Source organism: Gasterosteus aculeatus, chromosome 18 (assembly GCF_964276395.1).
Source record: "Gasterosteus aculeatus chromosome 18, fGasAcu3.hap1.1, whole genome shotgun sequence".
NCBI classification, from domain to species: Eukaryota; Metazoa; Chordata; class Actinopteri; order Perciformes; family Gasterosteidae; genus Gasterosteus; species Gasterosteus aculeatus.
The window spans coordinates 5,585,478-5,596,043 of NC_135706.1; positions in this window are offsets into that span (position 1 = coordinate 5,585,478).

Consider the following 10,566-nt stretch of genomic DNA (forward strand, 5'->3'; position numbering starts at 1 on the left):
ACTTGATGACAATTTTCATTAAAACGGGTGATGAGATTTAGGGGACGGAATACAATAACTTGTCATTATAAAATTTGAAGGACATTTTGAGACCTCAGGAGTTGAACATAGAAGGGCCAATTGTTTTTATTTTCTAGGCTTGTAGGATCTGGTGGTTTCAACAGCAAATGTAACGTGATCTTTTAGATAACTGGAAAAGAAACGGCTTGTAGAAAACAGAACAACTCATGGTGTGAACGCAGGCTTGAGGGAAACCACAACTCCACTAAGCCGTTGTGGAAGAGAGTAAGAAGAAACAGTTCTGTTGTAGGAGACAAAAGGGTAATCATCTATGGGCCGAGCTTTGTCTCCAGTGGTGGCACTTGAATCTAAAACAACTCTGACTTTTCAACAAACTGTATTTATTTACACACTAGTGAACAGGAAATGCAATTAAAAAACAATTCCTTTTTTAAAAAGTGGTCTTTTGCTTGTTTTCTTTGGGCAGTATACAGTGACGTCCGGAAACAGTTGAGCTGTTCCTTTGACCTGACTCATCATGAGCCACAGAAATGGATTTCACTCCAAAGTGTGAACTCCTTGAAGTTGCCGATCATTAACTCCGCGTCATCCTTTCATTGATCTTTTTTTGGTTTCCTCGATCTTGTTCCACTTCTTCCTGCCAACATCCACCCAAATCCTCTTGGATCAACTCTCGGGTCCAGGGATTTGGATTGGGCTTCATTCAATGTGCAGCAACCGCTTCCATCACCTTCATTTTCCAACCAGTAGTTCTTAAGGTTGCCTCGAGGGTGATGCATCAGGCAGTGCTTGCGATGGAGAAACCTTCCCAGTTTTAGCTTTTAGTGGACGGTTCTTGTCAGTGTGTGTGTGTGTGTGTGTGTATTGTTCATGCACTTCTACACTGTACATTCTAATGGTTTAACCATTAGAAAAACATGAGTGAAGGGTTTTCTTCTCTTACTGTGACTTTGTAAAAAAGAAATATCAAATATCAAAGTGGTATGTCTAGCTGTTACAATTGTATGAGAGGATTTTGATAGTGGCAAATAACATTTTAATTAAGATTAAAGAGTCTTAAAGTCTGTCTTAAAGAGATGGACATTTAAAAAGAAACATGAAGGTCTAAACGGCAGAAAATAAAAAAAGGGGGACCGAGGGAAGGACGAAAAGTAGGAAGAAAAGTATATTGGAATATAGTTGACGTGGAGTGAGTCAATAGCAGTGGATAGCTCAATTACAATGATGATTCCCTGTTTGAATTCAGTGATTCATCTCCTTTGCCAGTGTGTGCTTAATTAAGAGATGAGGGCTAACATTTTTTTTCCTAATTTCTTTTGGCCATACTTTTTGTTGTTGTTTTTTTTTCAATCGTCTTATCACTCATGGATGCCCACATTATTAATTTAGCTTCCACCCCACCCTTTTTTTTAAATGATCCTTACCTCACCTTTCCTCCTAGCTGTTTATTTGTGTCTGCTTCAAATATTCAGCTGTAAATCTTTTATACAGTATGCTAAGCCCAAGGTCGTTCTTAAAACTTGGCAGAGAGACAGCTGAGCCTTGATTTATGCAGTTTTCAAACCGCTAAAACCCTAAGCTAACCCTATTCAAGCAGGGTTATGTCTCCATGGACTAAAATAATTTAATTTTAGACTGTGCCGGTAAGCAGAATGAAATGCTGAAGTTTTAAAAGCTTGGAGAAACCACTTACTGTGTGTCCTAATGATCTGAAGCAGTGGGAAAGACCAAAGACTGAGTAATGATGCTTGGATTAATCCAAGTGGTCCTCTAGTCCAGTTTTTCATATAGTAAATACTACCAAACCAAGCTCACTGCACCTTTTTTGGATAGCAAATGCTAATCAACCCCAATTTCTTTGACGTGCTGATGTCTGACAGCAGAAAGAAGCGCCCGTGGGAATGACCTTTTCATTCATATTCCTGGCCAGACTTGTAAAAGATTTTACAGAACAAATAATGATTTAATGAAGTATAAAATATTGTTTTTGTTTGTAATGCTTTCAAAATCATTGCCGAACACAACAGCTGGCTAAATTAGTTTGGCTTTAAAAAGCGCTGAAAAAAAAGAGTGTTACCTGGAGAAACGTCCACGAAAAGACAATCCAGGAGAAATCCATCACCCTCACTTAATTGTCAACAAAATCCCAGATTTTGTGGTGCTAAACCCCACAATGTGCAGTTAGTGCGAGTATACGACCATGCAGCGCTTGGCATGCAGTATGAATGTGTTACTGTCACCTATTGCATAAGGGTGTATTTAAGTATGTCTGTGTACTGTGGTCTAGGAACTGTATTGGGTATAACTGCAAAGCTTCGACTTCTGGATTCAATTAGGATTTTACTTCTTTTTTTTGTTTAACTTTATTACCTTGATCACTTTAATTCACTTTGAGACCTCTAGGATAATCCCAGTCTCATGAAAGCTTACCACAAACTGAAGACCTAGGCCCCGCGGCATTCAGAGGATGTATGGCTGCTTTAGATATCTGGCAATATGGAGGTTATGAGCTCCGAGGGCCTCTGAGTCTCAGCGTAAAACAAGTGAAAATGCAGATTCCCTGGATTACAACCATAATGAATTGGGTTTTAAGTGTAATAGCCCACCTGTTTAATTTGATCTCAGTCTAAATAGTGACTGTACCAGGTTTTTTAAAGGTTCATTAAATGTAAAAATGGACCCTAAATGCCCAGTTGGCTCTCATTGTAGCTGAAGTCTCTTAGCTAGTCTCTTAGCTATAAGCAATTCAAGTTGCAACCATTCAGTGTTGACGGCAACTTTTTTAAGATAAAAAAAGTCAAAGCAGGAATTATGTATTCATTCACTGATCGACGACTGGGATGAAAGTCTTTGTGTCCAGTGTTCAGCCCTGTTAAGCCATTTATTAACCAGCCCGTTTTATAAAAAATATAGATGTTTGGTGCATCGATTGCGACTTATCGCAAGAGGCAGAGTGCCGTATCAATATTTTGTCCCTTCTGGAGCGTGTCGTGTTGTCAAATTGCCAAGACCTCACCGGTCCTGAGGGTCATGAAGAGGCCAGGATTGACACAGATGTGACACATTGTTATGTGCGTGACACACATCTACAAAGTTCATTTCACCCCCCTCCCCAATATATACACACACAGACACACACGCATACACACACACACACACACACACACACAGATACATGCACTCACCTTGAGAGGCAATGTTGGCTCTTATCTGAAGCTGAGATCAGCTGATCTACAGCACCTGGAAACTGTGGCCCCACGCAGCCAACCTGATCTATGAGGCAATTATGGTGAAACCGTCTGTCTAAGCATTCCTGGGGTTGAAAGGACCCCCCGGGATATTAAACGGATTACATTATACACAGAGTGAAATTTGATGGCAGCACATCAAGAGAGACCCTGTTTTTTGTTGGCCCATTAGGAGTTCCCTTCTAGATGGCCCCCTCCCTTACCAGACATTTTAACCTCTACACATAGACAATCGCAGAGTCACAGGAGTTGTGGTTGGCGCCCCGCCCAGCACCAGATTTGTGTGCATGTGCAGCCTTTTAAGTGTATGTGACATTACTGTGCGTGAGAGGTTATCCTCACACACTTTGATAGATTGCAAAGTGCTGGCAGTCTTTTCAGTGTGAAGGAAGCCTGGCAGAAAAGAAAACTTATCCAAACTCAACAATCGCTTGATTTACGGCCCCAAAAGGACCACAAAAATATGGCGCTATGCTCTGCCTGTGTATTAAAGTGTATCCCCTTCGCTGTCAATTTTTTCTTCTAAAAGGGTGCGGTTTTAAATGATCTTTGTGGTATTTTGACCAAGACCCCAAGGAACCATATCAACTTGTGGTAAAATGTGCATACGATGGGTTCTTTATCGTATCTATTAAGTATCCTAGAATATTTGGTAACTTTTTGTTGTGATTAGATTTTAATTGTGTTTGCATTACTTTCCCGCTATGACGGATCTATTTTAAGATCCTTGTGTAGTCTAGAGGCTACAGTGGAGAAAAAGGCCCAGAAGAAGAAGTTCTTCCACCGTCTTACTCATTGGCCCTTAGCATTCTCTCACTCACACATAAAGAAAGTGACCTATGAGGAAATATGACTCACTAATGTTCAGGGGACTAAATTTCTAACGACACTTTTAAAGCCTTCACAACCTTCTCCTCCATCAGCCCTTCATCGCTGTAGCCTCTTTTACAGTAACGTTTTATGCTCATTGGTAATCAAATAATAAATGATGAATCCAACACATTCAGGCCCCTAAATTCCGCCCTACTTACGTCAAATGTCCTTGCGTCTCTGCTTGTAATTCATAGGTGGTTCTGCCCACTGTCCTCAGGCCATTGCCTCGCCCACATAGCTATCAAAAGTACTCAAAGTATGATACATGTCCTAACGCTAGAGATTGTAGCGGCGGTGTCACAAATCACAGCTTCTTCAAAATGAGTAAATACCCTCCAATGGTGACTTGAAATCATGTTTATTTGCTGTAGAGCAGCCGTTCCCAAACTCAAGAATGCCGCGGCCCACTTTGAAATCTGAAAATCTTTTGCGGCTCACCCAAACCCCATAATCACAACTCTGATCAAAACATAAACTAGGAATGACCTTAAAAATTTAACCGATTAAAAATGTATTAACCGACAATGTATGTTTTGTATACCATTTTCTCCGGAGCTCATGTGCCGTGTTTTCCGCACAATAAGGCACATAAGATACTGCAGTCTATCAGCGCAAATCACTGTCAAAATTCGAGAGCGCAAATCAGGTTGATGCACGCGCGTAAATCAAACATCCGCCAGCAAAAGTCCGTCTCGAGCGAGCAAATGTCTGTCTTGAGCGAGGTATTTGCTCGCTTGCGAAATGTGAACTTCTTCGCTCGCGAGGAGAATCTCTGCTCGCGCTCGAAAGAGTTTCTACGCGCTCGCTGTTTTTCTTTCAGACAGTAAGGGGGCGGAGCCAGTCACATGGTCTCTACACCTGATTGGTTACAAACCCCGTCTGTGGATTGGTTGGAGCGATGCATTCACACAACTATAGAAGCTCATTTCCGCATTGAAGAAAGGGGATAGAAAGTCGAAATTATAAGACAAAACAATGTCAAAACACAAACGACACCTTTATGTAACCTCAGTGGACGGTAGATGACAACCAGCTACAACCATCATTTACCATCATTACCGGCACATTAAGACCAATGCGTGCAGCTCGCAGACCGGCTGGTGATTTGCCGCCATAGCAGTCAAACGTTTGGCGATGGGGGGTGTGGGGAGGTGGAGACGGTGCTTTTAGGGTCCGATCGATGCTGTGAGGTGCGTCCGCTCCCGCCACCCCCCTCGCCATCCACGCCTTAAATCTTCGGCTGCTCTCCATCCGCGCCGCCTGCCAAGGGCTCCTTTTAGAATAACTTATTTTCCCCGTTAAGATGGTTCAGCTACTGTAAAGAAAAGGGCACCGTCTCTCGCTCTTTAATCTCATTATGTGTTCGGCAAGAACGACGGCTTTGTTTCTCCGACGCGCCCTGAAACAAGCTCCATATCTCACGCTCAGCATCTCGCCGTCATAGACCGAGCTTTGGCATGTTTGGCAGAGCGCCTTGAGCGCCGTATACAACCAGTATGGATCAACCAATCTGTTTGTTTGTGCTTCATCAATTAATGTTTCACATAACTAATGTGCCGCATCATACATATTTTTATATTAATTTCAAACTTTTCAAAATGGAAAATTAAAAACGTTTTATTTATTTATTGTAAATGACCTCTGGCGGCCCACCTGCAGTACCTTCGCGGCCCACACTTTGGGAATCCCTGCTGTAGAGTGAACACACTGGTATGACCTGTCAAAAGAACAATACCATTTACAGTCATTTCATACGAAACTCCCCAAGCACGTCTGGTTGAAAACTTGTTCTGTACGGTGGCCCTGAAGTGCAAAACACAACGGAAAAAAGGAACGCACAACAGAAAATAGGAAAACACCATGACAAATAGGAAAACACAACAGCAAATAGGAAAACACAACGACAAATAGGAAAACACAACGACATTAACTTCTTACGGAAAGGGTAGGGCCTTATAGCAGGAAGCAGAGAACGGACCCTTCTGATTGGACAGACGGATTGTCTGTCTTTTAACTCTTAATTTGAACCCTTTCGCCGGCGACAGAAAGTGTCATTCAAATTACCGTGACTCCTTTAACTATTTGCACAATCGGAATTTGAAAGCTGAGAAATGCCGCTTTATAGATATTCGGTCAATCAATAAATCAGTGGCGGGAGAGCCTGTGATGAGGGGGGGAAGTGAGCGCAGCAGGAGAGCCGCAGCAGAAAGTCAGAGAGATCACAATGTTTTACATTACTACTATATTACTGACTAAGAGGGGGGGGGTGGCTACGGCGGGACGCTACGGGGGGAGGGGGTACAGCGGGACGCTATGGCCGACACGGCTCGGGGACCGGAGTCCGATTCCTTGGCTTGAGGAATTGTATATGTGTGGCCTGTATCATTTCCAGTTAAAAGACAGACAGTCTGTCTGTCCAATCAGAAGGGTCCTTCCTCTGCTTCCTGCTATAAGGCCCTACCCTTTCCGGAAGAAGTTAATGTCGTTGTGTTTTCCTATTTGTCGTTGTGTTTTGCACTTCAGGGCCACCGTAGTTCTGTGAGAGAAGTTGTAAGGTCAAGAACTGACAAACAATTTGTTTTTGTGCCGGATGGAGCGAGATCACCCCACAACTATCTGATAAAGCCAAAGCCTGGCCAGTTTATTTTCTGAGAACGTTGAGTCAATTTTGTCTATAGTCGAATACCATAAATTTAGCCTGAAAAGGATTTGTGATCAGTTCCAAGGCCCTCCGTTTGGATAAAGAAACTCTCTTAAAAGGTCTTTATGATTTGAGTCTTTATTAAGGATTCAACAATTGTTCATCTTCCCACTTGATTTTGAACTCTGTTTAATGTGAAACTGCAAAAACAATATTTTTTACTGAAATCAGTCAATAATTGTTATAAATGATCACGGTCTGAATCCTGTTCAGTTTTGACCAAAACCAGTCAGCTCTAAATCAAACAGAGAAATATTAACGACAAAACTCAAACAATAGGCTAAATGAAGCTAAGGAGCAAAGCAAAAAGTGGAGTTGAATAACAAACGTCTCTTTTGCAATCGTTAAACTGACTGCTTCTAAATATGTTGTAACATTTAGCTAGAGGATGTGATGCCAGACACAGCTTATTCCAAAGTATTATGTATGGAGAATCCTTACTCATCCTCTCATAACTCGGATAAAACCACCCGAGCTGCCACAATCGTCCAACCTGAAAAGCTCTTTGATTAATCAGCGCCTTTAGCCCCTATCTGAACCGAGCGCTTACGGGCTCTACGCGGCTATAACCGTTGATTGAATTTTAAAAATAAAAACGTGCCTCATTTCAGAATGTTCCTCTTTGTATGGTTCACTCTCGCTTTTTAGGATATGGCCGATTCCAATGATGCAGTCCCACTAGGTTTTAAATGGCAATGTATTCAGGAGACATAACCAGGGGATTATGATGATGAATAAAGATGGCTGCGCCTGTCTTAGGGTATTTGTGAGGAGTGGAGGGAGAGGAGGCCTGTTCAGGAGAGACCGGGGGGAGGGAGAAGGAGGAGGAGGAGGAGGAGGAAGGAGGAGGAGGATCTGGGGTAATATTACAGACAATACAGGCAAAGCAAAGGCGCTGCGACAATGAATAGTGGTTGGATCGGCTCAATACTTGATCAATTTTCGCCCTTAATGAAAAGGGGAGTCTAGTCATGATTGTCTCTAAGAAGATGGATATGATGCAATTAGTTTAATTGTACGTCAATAGTGATTAATACGTGGTGGCAAGCTGCTTGTCGTAAGGTAAGAATTTATTCTTAATTGAGCTTGCGTCTCCGTCGGTGATGTTTGCGCATGCTTTGACTTTTACATTCAATTTGAAATAATCCCTTTTTTGAATGGTCTTGTACTTGTACAGGGCGCAGTGGACTGCGCTCATTTGGTCATTCTCATTGACCTAAAAGTATCAACATATTACAGTGACAAAGCAGACATGTTGAGTTATGGTTCAGCCTCCCTGGAGGTTTTGTAGCGCAGTATAACAGGCCCGTCTGCCCAAAAGCAGTTTGTTTTAATACTTCAATGTGAGTGTATTCATAACAGACTGGTGACAGTCAGCTGGTGTTGTACCCTGCATGATTGGATGGAGATGGATACCATAGGGAATTCATCGCTGGTCACAAGAAACCCACAATGCAGTCATGGAAGCGTAACGCTCGCCCTCCTGTTCCTCAGCAGGTAAACAAAATTTGCTCCGTCAGCACTGATGCTTTTGTTTGCTTGGTGCTTGCTGTTGGCATCATCAGCTGTCAGCCGTCACCATGTGGAACTAAGCCCCTTTTTTGTAATCAGAAACGGCATGCGACGTTTGTGCTGATATCAGAGATAATTACCAAAACGTCATCAATCCGTCACCCATTTTTTCGGCAAACCAGTCTTTACCTTTCTGAGATGAGTTTTAGTAAATACCACCACAATTATGTTTTCAAAGGAGCCATTGCAGGGACTATTAAACTCCACGCACGTCTGGAACTGAATAGCTCCAGCTGCACTTGAGTTCAGAAGTGCACATACGTGTCTTTTGCTACACAAATTAGATTTGCATAGGTGTGTTATACATCTGCTCATTTTGTAATGTTTGCACTCACTCCGACATTCCCCTTGATGGAGTGTACGCGCACTCTCTTTACCTATATTTGTTCGCCTCGTCGCTTTCAATAATTCATTAGGTGTAGGCATCGCTTCCCGCTTTGAAGAAACCTCGTCTCTACTTCTGCAATGTGACAGTATTTACATTTACAACACATCAGCAGCAATCACCTCGCTTTGGTTTGCATAACAGCATGCCACACCAGAAGTAGACAAAATCTGTGCGTCTTAATGGCAAATAACCACCTTATTTATTTTTCATAGGAAAGCTCAAGTAAAAATCTAATTTCTGCAGTATCCCATCTGGGAGGATGCAAGCTCAGGAAGCCCCTTCACTGGTTTACTTTGAAGCCGGCATGATGAAGAAGGCGTTTGAGACTTTTTAGATGGCGGGTGGAAGAGCAAACTGTCTGTCAGACTTTAGTGTTTTTATTTATTTATCAAAAACCAGGCACTGAGAGAAACACAGGCTGAGGTCACGATAATTTAAAGGGGATAATATGCTCTCTAACCACAAGTTGATGTGGTTCTTTCTGATCTGAATGAAATGTCATCATGAAAACATCATTTGGTTAAAATACCACAAGGATCATTATAAACGGCAACCTTTTCAGCCTGCCTAAAACAGCTGTGCTGACCCCTTTGAGGTATTTATGCTAATGAGCAGGCTAACCACCTCCACCCACCTGTCCATCCACCATCCCCACTCCTCTGTGGTTTGAGCCTTGCATGGCATGCCTCCCCTGAGGCATCATGAAATGTAAAAGATAAATGATTAAAAATAAATATTTGTCCAATCTGTGAGAGAAATTGTATTTTCCTGTTCAGACAAAGATCTGAACTAAAGCTGTAAAACTACGGGAAAACACTGTAATCCATTTTTTGTTTGTTTTTAGGGTGCCTTCTAAGTCTGGGATGTGATGTAGAGAATTGTGCGGAACTGCAGGTCGATGACGTCGATGACTTCCACTTGGTCTGATGACGTCGGCAAACCCCGGTACTGCCAAAAGAGTTGTTTTATTTAACACTAATTCACTACAGTGATTAAAAACAAAAAATTATTAAAAGTGTTTGTTTTTTTCCAGCGACTATTGATGTCCCCCAATCTCATTATCGAAACAGCGGCCTGTGTCATTTTTCACATGCTTATAGGCATTAGCCGCCTGAATTAGAAACATCTGGCGCTGTGCTGTTGTGAATGGAAGTTTAAGGTGATGCAACCAAACCCAAACAGAAGTGTCTTATGTAGAGTGATGGCTTCTTCTATCATGGATGGAGGAGAATGGGATGCTGGACAAGAACCACAAGGGGCAGACATGTGAGCTCTCGGTGAAGATTTTTGTATTAATACAATTTACTGCCGAATTTCATGAAAAAATGTTGAATTACCGAAAATAGTTCATCAACAGGAACACTTGAAGACGAACCAGAATGTAGTATTAGTAATTTATCCATCTCTATAACTTTATCTGTCATCAAATAATTGTTTGAGCCAATAATCTTTCATATTTTCCACATCATTGTAAGAATGCTAAACGACTTTCTTGAAGTGTGGGAAATAATGAATAGTGTGATGAATGGAAAAGAAAAGTGTTTGCTTGAGGAAGTGTAATTTCGCTTTCGTTGCACATTCTCTGAATAGCATCACTATTTTTAATTTTCGTCTTTACTGGAGATGTTGACAATACGTACACTTCAGCACTATTCCCCCTCACCCTCCCTCCACCCTCTTTCTTATTCGAGATCCAGCTTGGGCACTCAGACAGCTTCTTATTTTGGCTCGTGTGACCACTGGGAGCTTGAGAGCGAGGGAGA